The sequence below is a fragment of the Rhinoderma darwinii genome, chromosome 2 (genome assembly GCF_050947455.1).
Source record: "Rhinoderma darwinii isolate aRhiDar2 chromosome 2, aRhiDar2.hap1, whole genome shotgun sequence".
Lineage (NCBI taxonomy): Eukaryota > Metazoa > Chordata > Amphibia > Anura > Rhinodermatidae > Rhinoderma > Rhinoderma darwinii.
In genome coordinates, this window is record NC_134688.1 from 65192757 (window position 1) to 65208898 (window position 16142).

Here is a 16142-nt window from a genome sequence, read left to right on the forward strand (position 1 = left end):
TATGGCGTTCCCTACAGGGGGGGCTGTATGGCGTTCCCTACAGGGGGAGGGCTCTATGGCGTTCTCTACAGGGTGGGATGTATGGCGTTCCCTACAGGGGGGGGCTGTATGCCGTTCTCTACAGGGGGGGCTGTATGGCGTTCTCTACAGGGGGGGGGCTGTATGGCGTTCTCTGCAGGGGGACTGTATGGCGTTCTCTACAGGAGGGCTGTATGGCGTTCTCTACAGGGAGGGCTGTATGGCGTTAGCACTGTCCAATAAATATACAGTAAACAGAAGAAAATACGGTCCAGCAATCCTCATGACAATGTGATGACTTTATTAGAAAAACATTTTATAAACCACACGGCATGTTGAAGTGATGATACAAGACTGCTTACGCGCTTCGAAAGCCAACTACATTCTTCGCAAATGTACGCCATCTCCTCCAAACAGTCAATTACATCAGAAGTCCAGTTCCTTGTGCTGCATGACTCGTGGACGCCCTATCCGTGGCGATATCCGTGTCCTTTCCACTGCTTCTCACTTGGGTCCTGTAGGCACAAAAAACATTCTGCAAGTATCCATTGTCATCCGTGCCTGCAGATTCTGCTTTAATGATGCAACTCACTCAACTCCTTGTCTATTTCATCGTTTACTGATGCCTCTTTTAGATGCGACAGATGTATTTTTTTTATACTTACCAGCCTGCTTCACAGGCACCATCCCTTTTTATTGGCACCTGATCAATAAGGGGGTCCTGCTCCACCACCATAACACTGCAATACTAAACAAAATCTTCCATAGACATCACAAAAACTAGACAAGCCTTTCCTCCCTTATGTTTCCCAACATTTCCTGGGACAAGTGTGTGTAGGTAGAAATCAACAAACATGTTTCCTGGCCCCAAACTTTACCCCCTCTTTCCAGTAAAGGATTGGCTTTCGGTATCACGCCTCCTCGCTTTTACCTTTTTACTTTATCCTGCGTAAACATTTTTTTCAGCATCTTAAACGTCTTGCCCATTAGCCCATCTATCCCCAACATCAGACCACTTATTATCATCTGACAGATCAGAATCAGACTCAACCAGCTACTGTTGCCTTCTTCTGCTTCTCTTTACATCCAGATGCGCTGCTCCTGTAATTCCAAACATTGTGCCAGTACCCCGTGTTCTAAACATTTTGGCAACCCCAAGGTGTCCGTCTCCCATGTTGAGATTATGAGGCCCTACTGGGATATTGCTGCCTTCATCGACCCTGGATCCCTGCGCAAGGATCCTGGCACTTGGCCCATCATCGTGCCATGTTCCCTCAAATTTTTGCTAGAATGATACCATTGAGGATACCTGCCTTGCTTCCTTGATGCCATTTGCTCCAAACAATCCAGTACACCCCAAGTCCAGGTCCTTGTGCTGCATGACTTGTGGGGGCTCTATACGTGGCAATATCCTGGCACCTTCCATTGCTTTCCGCTTGAGTGCTGTAAATATAAAAACATTCTGCCAGTGTCCATTATCACCTATGCCTGCAGATTATGACTGTGTAATGAAACTCACTTAAGTCCTTGTCTATTGCATCCAGGCCTTGACACATTGCAAATGTTCTTGGCAGACCAAAGCTGTCTAAAATCTCCCTACACTCCCTCACCCAATTACCTTACACCTACGTTCAGTCCCAAACCGAGCCATGTGGCCAGCATTTTGGACAAAGATACCCCTAACTTACATTATGCCTATTCCTACCAACTATCCAAGGTTCCCCACTGCTACGCCTTTCTTGGCATTTTGCCCGCTCATTACTTTTTCAATGTACAGAGCTACTGGTGGATACTGTATATAGTAACTAATGATGGACATACCGCATATAGATGAAATATTACTTCAGAGAGTCCCCCTGGCAGCAGGCAGCCGATCTCAAGAAATTCTGGAACAAAAAGTATAAACTGTGAAGATATTATGACGTGCGCTTAGTATGGTTCATCATATCAACAAATATATGTTCAGCCTATTGAAAACATCAGGGAGATTGTTCCCACAGTCTTGTCATGTGTCTATAGGAACATTCTGGATGACATCACATTATAGAATTTCTATAGGTTGTTATTTGCTATAATACTTACATATATACAGTGGATCTTCTAGCATGTCGGCTGTCACTGGTGCCACATATTCAGATGTTATAAATGTCTGTAAAATACATAATAGGTTTAATGCACATACATAAAATAACCCCATATCTATAATGAATAATAATATATTTACTTTCACACATTTCATTTTCTATCACAGGGCGAGTCCAATGCCCCTCTGCCACACAAATAACACCAGCAGTATAATGGCACATAATAGTTGGAGGACCCTGGTATAGATTTTGTATCAGGGACCAGGAGCTTATTGTTATTCTTCTATATAATCTTATCCTTAATGGAAAACTTCTAATTTGTCTTTTGTGGAGTCTTTTGGACTGGAGTAGAGAGAGTAGAAAATGGTAAATTGGATTTCTGGATTCAACAGACAAAATAATTATTAAAGGGGTTTTCTGACAGTTTCATAAACCTTAGGGGGGATTCACACGAGCGTGATTTTCGTGCGTGCAGGCCGTGTATTTTTCGTGCGCCATGCACAGCCCTATAGAATTCAATGGGGCAGTTCAAACAGTGCGTGATTTATGCGCAGCGTTTGTTAGCTGCGTACAAAACGCGACAGGTTCAATATCTTCGCGTATTTCGTGCATCACGCACCCATTGAAGTCAATAGGTGCGTGAAAACCACGCAGGTCGCACGGAAGCATTTCCGTGCGAACCGACTGAAACAGCGCACCAGCTGTCAAAAGGATGGATGTAACCAGAAAAGCACCACGTGCTTTTCTGTTTCCAAACATCGAAATGGAGTGTCTTTGAGATGAGCGAACCCGGACAATCGAACCGAACTTCACCGGGTTCGGCCAAACTCGTTTTGGCCGAACCCGGCAAAAAAATTTCCGGTACGCGACGTCAGGAGATAGTCACTGTCCAGGGTGCTGAAAGAGTTAAACTGTTTCAGCACCATGGACAGTGACTACCAATCCCAATAAACATGAACCTGTAAAAAAAAAGAAGTTCTGACTTACCGATAACTCCCGGCTTCTTCCTCCAGTCTGACCTCCCGGGATGACAATTCAGTCCAAGTGACAGCTCCAGCCAATCACAGGCTGCAGCGGTCACATGGACTGCCGCGTCATCCAGGGAGGTGGGGCCCGATGTCAAGAGAGGCGCGTCACCAAGGACGCGTCATCAAGGCAACGGCCGGGAAGTTCTCGGTAAGTACGAACTTTTTCTTTTTTTTAACAGGTTGCTGTATATTGTGTTCGGCATTCACTGTCGAGGGTGCTGAAAGAGTTACTGCCGATCAGTTAGCTCTTTCAGCACCTTGGACAGTAACGGGCGTCGACTAGCCTCATCTCTATGAAGGCGGCTGCGCGAAAATCACGCAGCCGCGCATCATACACGGATGACACACGCAGCTGTCAAATGGTTTTTGCGCGCGCAAAACGCTGCGTTGTTTGCGCGCGCAAAAACGCAACGTTCATCTGAATCTGCGCTAAAAATAACAAATTGTCCCTACTCATTTTTTTAATTCCCTGTGGCTCCTGCGCTGGTGGTTCTGTTGTCTTTAGTTGCTAGGCCACAGCGGTCATGTCCCTGTGGATGGCATGTCACGTGGCAGCTATTGTGTCACATCTAGGGCCGGCCTTAGGTTTATTTTTGACATGTGCAGTATCTGTGACGTCATCCCCCTTATGATGCACCATGTAGTGTCCAAATAATTTAATCATACAGTGCCCAAATAACATCACCCAGTCAATAAACTAGGGATTGTATCTTTCTGTTTTTTTATATTATAGGTTTGGGCCCTAAATGCCGGATCGGCAGTGTAAGTTGAGGGTGCCCAGGCCATCTATGGTGGTAGTGCCCTCTTCAGTATTGACCAGTAATACACACTATGTGATCATTTAGAGATGCAGTTAATAAAATACACTGACCTTGGACTCTCCTACTGAATACATCCGACTGAATGTGGAACGTTATGTGATGTGAGGTGGAGGGCTCTGCTTAATCTTTGATCTGCCCTCCTGGGACGTGTGGTTATCATTAACTCTTATGAGGAATTAATTCTAGGAGAAAGAAAGACAATGTATTAGGACAAATCTCAATCAATGGCAACATTTCTATCTAGAACAGAGTCCAGTCCCCAACCAGTGTAAAATTACCAAAGGGGTAAATAGGATGACCGGCTGGGGTCCAGGGATTTGGGGTGGCCCACAGCTCTGGGGCTCCATACGCCCCTGAAATTGGACAAACAATAACGGCGCAGGGAGGAAGCGAAATGTCTGACCCGGTTGGTCGTCTATTAGGTGAGTATAATTTTTTATTTTATAGGAGCAAAGGGGGCACTATTAATATGGGGGATAAAAGGACTGAGTCGGGGCTTAGAAAAGGGGGCTTCATTACTGTGGGGCCATACAAAAGGGGCATTCTGACCCAGGATATACAAAAAGTGTCATTCTAACTGTGGAGGGTATTGGTGGATACTGCATATAGTAACTAATAAGAGACGCACCTTGCATAGATGAAATATTGCTTCAGAGAGTCCCCCTGGCAGTAGGCAGCTGATCTTAAGGTGTTCTGGAAAAAACAATAATTGTGTAGTTTTATTTCTCCAGACAGACGTGTGCTCAGTATAGACCACCCAACAATGAAGGAAATGTACATTAGGGCTCATGTACACAGCAACTTCATGTGGACGGACCTGTATGGTGGCGCACAGACTGCAGTACTGGTAATGTAGACACTCTGTGTGCGCTGTGTGCTCCCCCATAAGCCAAATGTGTATTAGGAAATTACATAAATAACAAGTCCCTTATATATTACTAATACCATAATATCTTCTTTATGGAGCATTTCTATAATAATAATAATATAAAGCTGCAGCAAAATTCCCAGCGTTTACTTTTGCTAAATGTGGATGAGTTTTTGAGACTGTAACTATTCACCTGTAACACTTGTGAATTTTGCCGCGCAGCAAATCTGCAGCGTCTGAATTCAGCTTTGTGGCGTAGAATATAGTACTCAAATACTGCAATCATACAGTGCCCAAATAACACTGCCAGACAAGTATTGTCTGCCACACTGTAATGTAATCCATTATCAAGGAATTGTATCTGCATCCTGAGCAGTGCCCTTTACTTTTTTTACATGAAGAGTGGGATTGAGTGTTCAAGCAATGGGTGCCCCAGACATCAAGACCAGTGGCGCCCCATTCATTAGTGACAGGTGATGCACCCAGTGTAACCGCACAGGTCGCACACCCCTAAGACAGGCCCTGGATGAACAACATTGGGGAATTTGTTCCCACAGTCTTGTCATGTGTCTCTATAGGAACATTCTGGATGACATCAGATTATAGAATTTCTATAGGTTGTCATTTGCTATAATACTTACATATATACAGTGTATGTCCTAGCATGTCGGCTGTCACTGGTGCCACATATTCAGATGTCATAAATGTCTGTAAAATACATAATGGAATAAACATAAAATAACCCCATATCTAGAATGAATAATAATATATTTACTTTCACACCTTTCATTTTCTATCACAGGACGAGTCAGACATTGAAAACATTTTGTAATGTTAGTGTAAACCCAGGGAACATAACTATAGGGGTGAAGAGGTTGCAGTCACACCCAGGCTCAGGTGTCCATGACTAACATTAGGGGGGTCACAATGTGGGCAATTTACAAATGCCAATCCCCAATGCCCCCATCTCCTAGAGGAATCCCGATTTTCGCTGCTAGAAACGCGATGTCAGTGAGAGAAGCACCCAGGCGGAAAGGCAGCTGCTGAGTTGCCCGGCCGCTTCTAAAACACAAGCAGTGGAAGGGAGCCAGCGCAGCGCCCCGTTCCACCTGCTGGAGGGATGCGCCCTATGTAATGGCACAGGTCGCACACCCCTAAGGCCGGCCCTGGCTACTGCTGAGCCTTATTAGGATAATATACGGTAGCTTTTTAAGACTATTTAATTAAATTAAATTAGACATCATATTGAAAACGACTGAGAAGTCACATTCCACATTACTGACAGCTGCAATTCTCAGACAATGGTAAGGGTATGTTCACACACTTAACTAAAAAACGTCTCTAAAATACAGAGCTCTTTTCAAGGGAAAACAGCCTCTGATTTTCAGCCATTTTTTAAACCACAAACATTTTTTGAGGCGTTTTTACCAACGTTCTTGGAGCTGTTTTTCTATTGAGACAATGAAAAACGGCTCCAAAAACGGCCGAAGGAGTGAAATGCACTTCTTTTTACAGGGTGTTTTTTATGCGCTGCTTTATCAAACGCCCACGTAAAATGCACCATCGGAAAAAAAAAAAAGTTTTTCCCATTGAAATCAATGGGCAGATGTTTGGAGGCGTCCAGTCTCCGTATTTTCGGCTGTTTTTCGGGGTGTTTACGGCCAGGAAAACGGCTGAAAATAGGCTGTGTGAACATACTCTGTTGTACTGAGTTGTAACTTTAATGAGAAAATATGAAACATTGAAATCTGAATGTAAAATGTTCAGTTGTTACTTGCATTAATAGAAACATTTTACTGGAACTTAAACTGTTTGTCTAAAAAAAAAACAACCCCAACTCCTGACAATCACAAGAAAAAAATCCTTCTACAGTTTTTTTTAAACGGCCACGTAAAAAACGCCTCATCGGAACAAACCCCCGTTTTTCCCATTGAAATCAAAGCGCAGATGTTTGGAGGCGTTCAGCCTCTGTAGTTTTAGATGTTTTTTGGGGCATTTATGGCCATGAAAATAGGCCATGTGAACATACTCTGAGTTGTAACTTTAACCCCTTCCCTCTTTGGCCGCTTTTGACCTTCCTGACAGAGCCTCATTTTTCAAATCTGACATGTTTCACTTTATGTGGTAATAACTCCGGAATGCTTTTACCTATCCAAGCGATTCTGAGATTGTTTTCTCGTGACACATTGGACTTTCTGTTACTGGCAAAATTTGCCCGATACATACAGTATTTAATTGTGAAAAACACCAAAATTTAGCGAAAAATTCCAAAAATTAGCATTTTTCTCAATTTAAATGTATCTGCTTGTAAGACAGGCAGTTATAACACACAAAATTGTTGCTAACTAACATCCCCCATATGTCTACTTTAGATTGGCATCGTTTTTTGATCATCATTTTATTTTTCTAGGACATTACAAGGTTTAGAACTTTAGCAGCAATTTCTCACATTTTCAAGAAAATTTCAAAATGCTATTTTTACAGGGGCCAGTTCAGTTGTGAAGTGGCTTTGAGGTCCTTAGATATAAGAAACCCCCAATAAGTCACCCCATTTTAAAAACTGCACCCCTCAAAGTATTCAAAACAGCATTTAGAAAGTTTCTTAACCCTTTAGACATTGCGCAGGAATTTAGGCAAAGTAGAGGTGAAATTTACAAAGTTCATTATTTCTTTCCAGAAATTCATTTTGAATCCATTTTTTTTGTACCACAGAATGTTTTACCCAAGAAATGCAACTCAATATTTATTGCCCAGGTTCTGCAGTTTTAGGAAATATCCCACATATGGCCCTAGTGTGCTACTGGACTGAAGCACCGGCCTCAGAAGCAAAGGAGCACCTGGTGGATTTTGGGCCTCCTTTTTATTAGAATATATTTTAGGCACCATGTCAGCTTTGAACAGGTCTAGTGGAACTAAAACAGTGGAAACCCCCCAAAAGTGACCCCATTTGGGAAACTACACCCCTCGAGGAATTTATCTAGGGGAGTAGCAAGCATTTTGACCGGCCAGTTTTTTTGCAAAAATTTTTGGAACTAGGCCATGAAAATTAAAATCTACATTTTTTCAAATAAAATGTAGGTTTAGCTAATTTTTTTTCATTTCCAAAAAACTAAAGTAGAAAAAGCACCACAACATTTGTAGAGCAATTTCTCCTGAGTAAAACAATACCCCACATGTGGTAATAAACGGTTGTTTGGACACACGGCAGGGCTTAGACGGGAAAGAGCGCCATTTGGCTCTTGGAGCTCAAATTTAGCAGGAATGGTTTGCGGAGGCCATGGTCACATTTGCAAAGCCACAGAGGTGACAAAACAGTGGAAACCGCCAACAAGTGACCCCATTTTGGAAACTATACCCCTTGAGGAAATTATCTAGGGGTATAGTGAGCATTTTGACCCCACAGGTTTTTTGCATAAATTTTTGCAAGTAGGATGTGAAAATGAAAATCTACATTTTTTTCAAATAAAATGTAGGTTTAGCTAATTTTTTTTCATTTCCACAAGGACTAAAGGAGAAAAAGCACCATAAAATTTGTAAAGAAATTTCTCCCAAGTAAAACAATACCCTACATGTGGTAATAAACGGCTGTTTGGACACACGGCGAGGCTGAGAAGGGAAAGAGCACCATTTGGCTTTTGGAACTCAAATTTAGCAGGAATGGTTTGCGGAGGCCATGTCGCATTTGCAAAGCTCCTGATGGGACAAAACAGTGGAAACCCCCAACAAGTGACCCCATTTTGGAAACTACACCCCATGAGGAAATTATCTAGGGGTACAGTGAGCAGTTTGACCCCACAGGTGTTTTACAGAACTTATTGTAAGCAGGCCGTAAAAATGAAAATCTACATTTTTTCAATGAAAATGTAGGTTTAGGTATTTTTTTTTCATTTCCACAAGGACTGAAGGACAAAAAGCACCGTGACATTTGTAAAGCAACTTCTCCCGAGTAAAACAATACTCCACATGTGGTCACAAACATCTGTTTGGACACACGGTAGGGCTCAGAATGGAAGGAGCACCATTTGGATTTTGGAATGGTTTCTGGGTGTCATGTCATATTTGCTGAGCCCCTGTAGTACTAGTACAGTGGAAACACCCCAAAAGTTACTCCATTTGGGAAACTGCACCCCCTGAGGAATCATCTAGGGGTATAGTGAAAATTTTGATCCCAAAGGTTTTTTGCTGAATTAATTAGAATTAAGCCATGAAAATGAAAAATAATTTTTTTTTCCAACAAGATGTAGTTTTAGATACACATTTTTCATTTTTACAAGGAATAGAGAAGAAAAAGCACCCCAACATTTGTAAAGTAATTTCTCCCGAGTACGGTAACACCCCATATGTGGTTATAATCAGCTGTTTACATATATGGGAGCATTCAGAAGAAAAGGAGCGGTATTTATCTTTTGGAGCGTAGATTTTGCTGGAATGGTTTGCGGACGCCATGTTGCATTTGCAAAACCCCTGATGTACCAAACAAAAGTGACCCCATTTTAGAAACTACACCCCTAAAGGTATTTATCAAGGGGTGTAGTGACAATTTAGACTCCACAGGTGTTTTTCAGAAATGAATACGCAGTGGATTGTGCAAAGTGAAAATTGCAATTTCTTCACTGATCTGCCCATTCACCGCACAAGATGTTGTGCCCCTAGAGAATCTTACCCCATAAATTGTTAAGCGGGTTCTCCCGGGTATGGTAATGCCTTACTTGTGGCCATAAATTGCTGTTTGGGCACACTGTAGGGCTAAGAAGGGAAAGACCGCCATTTTGAGCATGGATTTTGCTTGGTAGAAGTTCTGTTTGGGGTTTTGCTGGTATTTCCGTTTATAATGTGGTGGCATATGTAATCTGTGCGGAGTATATCAGGGGTATATGTAATCTGTGCGGAGTACATCAGGGTATATGTAATCTGTGCGGAGTACATCAGGGCATAATAAGAGGGTATAATAATGGGGTAAATAATACAATTATCCATAGATGTGTGTTACGATGTGAAGCGATCCGTTATGCGCAGGCCGGTGTCACACTGATAAACTGTTTTCTTTCTTATCCCCCTTCTGTAACGCTCTGCACCTTTTGGGGACTTTTTCTCCTTCGTAGTTTGGGAAATATTACTGGGAAAGTTTTGCGCTGGTATACTACGGGCGCACTCGCTTCCAGCGGATGTGCTATGTCCCTTACCTTCCTAGTTCCTCAATACTAGGGACCTGAAACTGAAGGAATGTTCCCCTCCGGCCTGCGCATTGAGATGTTTTTTCATCACCGCATTACTAGTGCCGTAACTTTTTTATTTTTCAGTTGATTGAGTGGTGTGCAGGCTTTTTTTTTGCGAGACGGGCTGTAGATTTTATTGGTACCATTTTAGAACACATACGACTTTTTGATCACTTTTTATTTCATTTTTTGGTAAAGGAAATGACTAAAAACAAGCAATTCTGGAATAGTTTTTTATTGTTTTTTTATCGGCATCCACAGTGCGCCCTAAATTACTTGTTAGCTTTATTCTGCGGGTCGATACGATTACGGCGATAAATTTATATAGTTTTTTTTATGTATTGCAGCTTTTGCACAATAAAATCACTTTTTTTTATAAAATCATTTGTTTTCTGTGTCGACATTCTAAGACCCGTAACTTTATTATTTTTGCGTGCACCAAACGGTGTCAGGGATTATTTTTTGCGGCACGGATTGTCGTTTTTTATTAGTACTATTTTGGAGTAAATGTGACTTTTTGATCACTTTTTATAGCATTTTTTGGAAGGAGATGTGACCTAAAAACAAAGATTCTGGCGTTGTTTTTCATGATTTTTTTTTACGGCGTTCACCGTGCGGGATAAATTACATAATTGTTTTGTAGTTTGGGTCGTTACGGACGCGGCGATACCAATTATGTATAGTTTTTTTTATGTATTGCAGCTTTTGCACAATAAAATCACTTTTTTTATAAAATCATTTGTTTTCTGTGTCGCCATATTCTAAGACCCATAACTTTATTATTTTTGCGTGCACCAAACGGTGTCAGGGATTATTTTTTGCGGCACGGATTGTCGTTTTTATTAGTACTATTTTGGAGTAAATCTGACTTTTTGATCACTTTTTATAGCATTTTTTGGAAGGAGATGTGACCTAAAAACAAAGATTCTGGCGCTGTTTTTCATGTTTTTTTTTTTACCGCGTTCACCGTGCGTGATAAATTACATAATAGTATTGTAGTTTGGGTCGTTATGGACGCGGCGATACCAATTATGTATAGTTTTTTTTATTTTTACGGTTTTTCCCATAATAAAAGACTTACTATGGGAAAAAAGTCAGTTTAGCTTTATTTTTATTTGAAATGTGTGTGTTTTTATTGTTTTACCACATTTTTATTTACTTTTTTTAACTTTTCTTACTTGGGGACATGAGGGCCTGATGCCCCGATCGCTACTCTAATACACTGCACTACATACGTAGTGCAGTGTATTAGCGCTGTCAGTTATTCACTGACAGCAAGCCTATGAGGACACGCCGCAGGCGGGTCCTCATCGGCTCCCATACAAGGCAGACTCGGACGCCATTTTCTGGCGTCCGATTGCCACAGCAACCCAGCGATTGCATCACTGGGTTGCCGATCACTGGGTTGCCGATCACTGGGTTGCGCAGCATCTGAGGGGTTAATCTGCCGGATCGGAGAATAGCTCTGGTCCTGGCAGTTACAGGAGGGTGCCAGCTGTATAATACAGCTGTCACCCCGTGGTGATGGTGCCGGCTCTGCTTCTGAGCCCGCACCATCACTGCGCCGTACATATACGGCGCTTTGCGGGAAGCACCTCCCGACAGCGCCGTATATATACGGCAGATGTTGGGAAGGGGTTAATGAGAAAATATGAAACCTTGAAATCTGAATGTAAAATGTTCAGTTGTTACTTGCATTAATAGAAACATTTTACTGGAACTTGAACTGTTTGTCTAAAAAAAACAAACAACCCCCGACAATCACCAGAAAAAAATCCTTCTACAATCATATAGTTGTGGTGAGGTGTTGGTGTGGTTAGAAATTGCTGCAGTAATGTCCAGTGTGAATCTGGCCTTATATGAGAATTCTAGAGCGTATATATTTCATGTGTCCAGTAACATGTAGAATTAATAATAAAATGCTGCATCTTACCTGTCAATCACACAGTCAATCACAGTCCTGGTCCAGACGTCATTGGCAGAAATTGTAAAAAATATGTAATCCAGCTGCACATAGAACCTAACGGCTAGTACTGTCTATGACATCATCAGTGACATCATAAGCGGCTGCAGTATCTGTTACATCATCTAATTATCTCCTACTGCCTGGATAGACTGTCTGTGCATACACTGGATATAGGCGTTACATGGGACTGCTGTTTATAAACATGGAAGAAAGATACATGTGTGGTTATAGGGGCTACGACTAAGAACATGTAATGTATGAAACGTGTAATCTGTTACTAGATGGATTTTATACTGTAATACAGATGTAGCCATCTTTAACTTGACTCTGATAACTTGTTGCAGCGTGATACTTTCTTGATCCCGCAGCACTCCGTGTTTCAAGTGTGCGTGAGTAGGCTTCCACGCCAATGTGTAAAAATCGGAACTCAGCACTGCAAGGTATTATGCAATAAGTGATATTTGATTTCACATATAGCGAAAAGTAGTAATCCAAAAATAATGGCGCCATTACCCAACAGCGACCGAGGTCACAAGCGCCGCATATCCGTGTCTAAAGAAGGTTGAATGTATAGACCGAAACGTTAAAAACCTATTTTTGGATTACTACTTTTCGCTATATGTGAAATAAAATATCATTTGTTGCAGCGTGATATCACACAACAAAAGCCATTGAAAAAGTCAAGATAAGGGATTGTTTATTTAATGCGTTAAAAGTCAAGGTAAAGACGGCAACATCTGAACTAATAAAGGATACATTTTATTGAATTTCGTTTTAGGCTACATTCACACAACAGTAAAAAACGTCCGCTTTCAGAACAATGATGTTCTATGGGTATATTCACACAGCCTTTTTTTAACCATCCGTGAATATTGGCCGTCAAAAAATAGAACATGTCCTATTTTTGGCCGCTTTCACGGCCAGACGGCCTTCATAGAAGTCAACGGATCAATTTTTAACGGCCGTCAATACATGTAACAGCCGTTAAAAACGGTTCTGTGATTTGGGGATTCAAGAGCCAAGGGAACTATTGGCTCCCTTGCTGGTAATCGGCGGCGCAATGACACATACTCACCGTTGCAGCGCCGTCCTCTACAGGTGTGGTCTCTAGTCTCATGGGTTCTGCGAAGGTGACGAGATGACGTCCTCGCGTCGCCTTCGCAGAACCAGTGAGACTAGAGATCAGTCGTGACGTAGACGGTCATGCATCGGTGAGTATGTAGGGCATTCAGGCGGACAAAAATTACGGATATTGTTGCGTTCACTACTATGGTAGCATGGCGCTAGTACAGGGGACATTGTTGTCTACTGTAGCAAATTTTTCGGCACGGTCCTGAATTTACAGAGAGAGTCCCGGAAGATTACCACAGGGAGGGGGGGTGTGGTGCTTTCTCCGGAGAGGTGTCTGTGTCATCATCTACAGGGGGGCTGTGTGCCATCGTCTACAGGGGGCTGTGTGCCATCGTCTACAAGGGGGCTGTGTGCCATCATCTACATGGGGCGGTGTGCCATCATCTACAGGGGGGCTGTGTGCCATCATCTACAGGGGGCTGTGTGCCATCATCTACAGGGGGGCTGTGTGACATCATCTACAGGGAGGCTGTGAGCCATCATCTACAGGGGATCTGTGTGCCATCATCTACAGGGGGTCTGTGTGCCATCATCTACAGGGGGTCTGTGTTTCATCATCTACAGGGGTCTGTGTGGCATCATATACAGGGGGTCCGTGTGCCATCATCTACAGGGGGGCTGTGTGGCATCATCTACAGGGGGGCTGTGAAACTATCATGACAATGACCTTTGTTTGGGTGTTTTCAGGGGGTTGGGACAAAAGAAGCCAGACAAATGAAATTCATCAGTTTTTTTAACGGCCATGAAAAACGGATGCAAAATGGAAGTCAAACGGCCATTAAAAACGGACAGACGGACTGGAAGTGTATAAAAATTTGCAGACACAATGATGCAAAACGGCCATGAAAAACTGACAGTTGATCAGTTTTTAATGGCCATTTTTTTTCACTGTCGTGTGAATGTAGCCTAAGTTCTGGATCGTCTCCATTTTAATGGATAAAGTTACCGGACAATTATCCGCCCACCGAGAGTTTATTGGACACATGGACGGCCTGGTGAGCAGATTAACTTCTTGTTTCTTTGTTTGGAGTCATGTACAGATATAGCAATCCTTATCCTGACTCTGATAACTTGCTGCAGCGTGATAATTTATCACTTAAAGAGGCTCTGTCACCAGATTTTGCAACCCCTATCTGCTATTGCAGCAGATAGGCGCTGCAATGTAGATTACAGTAACGTTTTTATTTTTAAAAAACAAGCATTTTTGGCCAAGTTATGACCATTTTTGTAGTTATGCAAATGAGGCTTGCAAAAGTCCAAGTGGGTGTGTTTAAAAGTACAAGTCCAAGTGGGCGTGTATTATGTGCGTACATTGGGGCGTTTTTAATACTTTTACTAGCTGGGCGCTCTGATGAGAAGTAACATCCTCTTCTCTTCACAACGCCCAGCTTCTGACAGTGCAGATCTGTGACGTCACTCACAGGTCCTGCATCGTGACGGCCACATCGGCACCAGAGGCTACAGTTGATTCTGCAGCAGCATCAGCGTTTGCAGGTAAGTAGCTACATCGATTTACCTGCAAACGCCGATGCTGCTGCAGAATCATCTGTAGCCTCTGGTGCCGATGTGGCCGACACGATGCAGGACCTGTGAGTGACGTCACAGATCTGCACTGCCAGAAGCTGGGCGTTGTGAAGAGAAGTGGATGATACTTCTATACACAACGCCCAGCTAGTAAAAGTAGTAAACACGCCCCGATGTACGCACATAATACACGCCCACTTGGACTTGTACTTTTAAACACACCCACTTGGACTTTTGCAAGCCTCATTTGCATAACTACAAAAATGGTCATAACTTGGCCAAAAATGCTCGTTTTTTAAAAATAAAAACGTTACTGTAATCTACATTGCAGCGCCTATCTGCTGCAATAGCAGATAGGGGTTGCAAAATCTGGTGACAGAGCCTCTTTAAGTCACTGAAAACCATTGAAAAAGTGAAATTAAAGTTTCTTGACACTGTGTATTCAATGTATTTAACCCCTTTGAGCTCAGCAACGTAAATGCATCGCCATTTTCCACCGGCGCGTGCACGAGCTGTGACAGCTGCTGTTTCCGACAGCAGGCTATCACAGCTCAATACGCCGGGACCTATTGCGATGGTCCCGCCTCCACAATCGCCACTATTGGTCAGTCAGTGAGTAACTGTCCAATAGTGGCGATCGGTCTCTTCACTTCCTCTCTCTGACATCACATCCTGCCGCACCCACCCTGAGATGGAGATAGCGAGGCGTTCAGAGCGGTTGTGAGTAGAGGGAGAGAAGAAAAAGAGTGAAAAAAAGTGAAAAAAAGACAACTTTTTTCTACTTCCCACCTCCCCAATCCACTACCCAGTCCTTTACCCTTCCTCCTTGTGTTCCCCCCACATTTTTGGTCAGTGATCTCCTATCACTGACCACTTCTTAGTCTTCAGGACCAATTTATTGGTCCCTGGGGATTATTTTTTTCTTTATAAAACATATAAAATAAAAAAATATATAAAAAAAAAAAAATACGAAAAAAAAACCTGTTAATTTAGACAATTTATCTAGTTAGTTTAGTATTAGTGTTAGTTAGTGTCAGGGAACCGTCAAAAAGCATAGTTAGGTATAGTGTCAGGAATCCATCATCATAGTTAGATCTAGCGTTAGGGGTCCATCACAGTAGTTAGGTTTAGCGTCAGGGAAGCTCGGAATAATCTAGATAGGTTTAGTGTCAGGCACCCATCACCGTAGTTAGGTTTAGATCTAGTAGTTAGGTTTAGTGTCAGAGAATAGTTGCCGTAGTTAGATTTAGTCTCAGGGAAGTTCAAATAAAATCTAGTTAGGTTTAGTGTTAGGAACCCTCGCCCTTGTTAGGTTTAGTCTCAGGGAAGCCCAGTCGTTTTATAAAAATACCAATTTTTTGAGCTGGTTTAGGTAGCAGCCTGGTTAGAAAGCAAAGGTTTTTACAGATGTGGTCAACACCCCTGTAAAACATGTACCACCACTTACCCCACCAAAGTTTTCTCTAATTCAAATAACTCTCAAACT

The 16142-nt window shown here is 42.4% G+C and overlaps 1 long non-coding RNA gene across 1 annotated transcript; it reads right to left on the bottom strand.

Moving 5' to 3' along the window:
- Nucleotides 1-325: 325 nt before the first annotated feature.
- On the bottom strand, nt 326-5524 carry LOC142740593 (uncharacterized). Its single transcript, XR_012880800.1, has 5 exons — nt 5461-5524; nt 4580-4644; nt 4002-4133; nt 2101-2167; nt 326-1904 (listed from the first exon to the last, which is right to left on the bottom strand). It is a non-coding gene; the product is annotated as an uncharacterized LOC142740593 (long non-coding RNA).
- Nucleotides 5525-16142: the final 10618 nt, after the last annotated feature.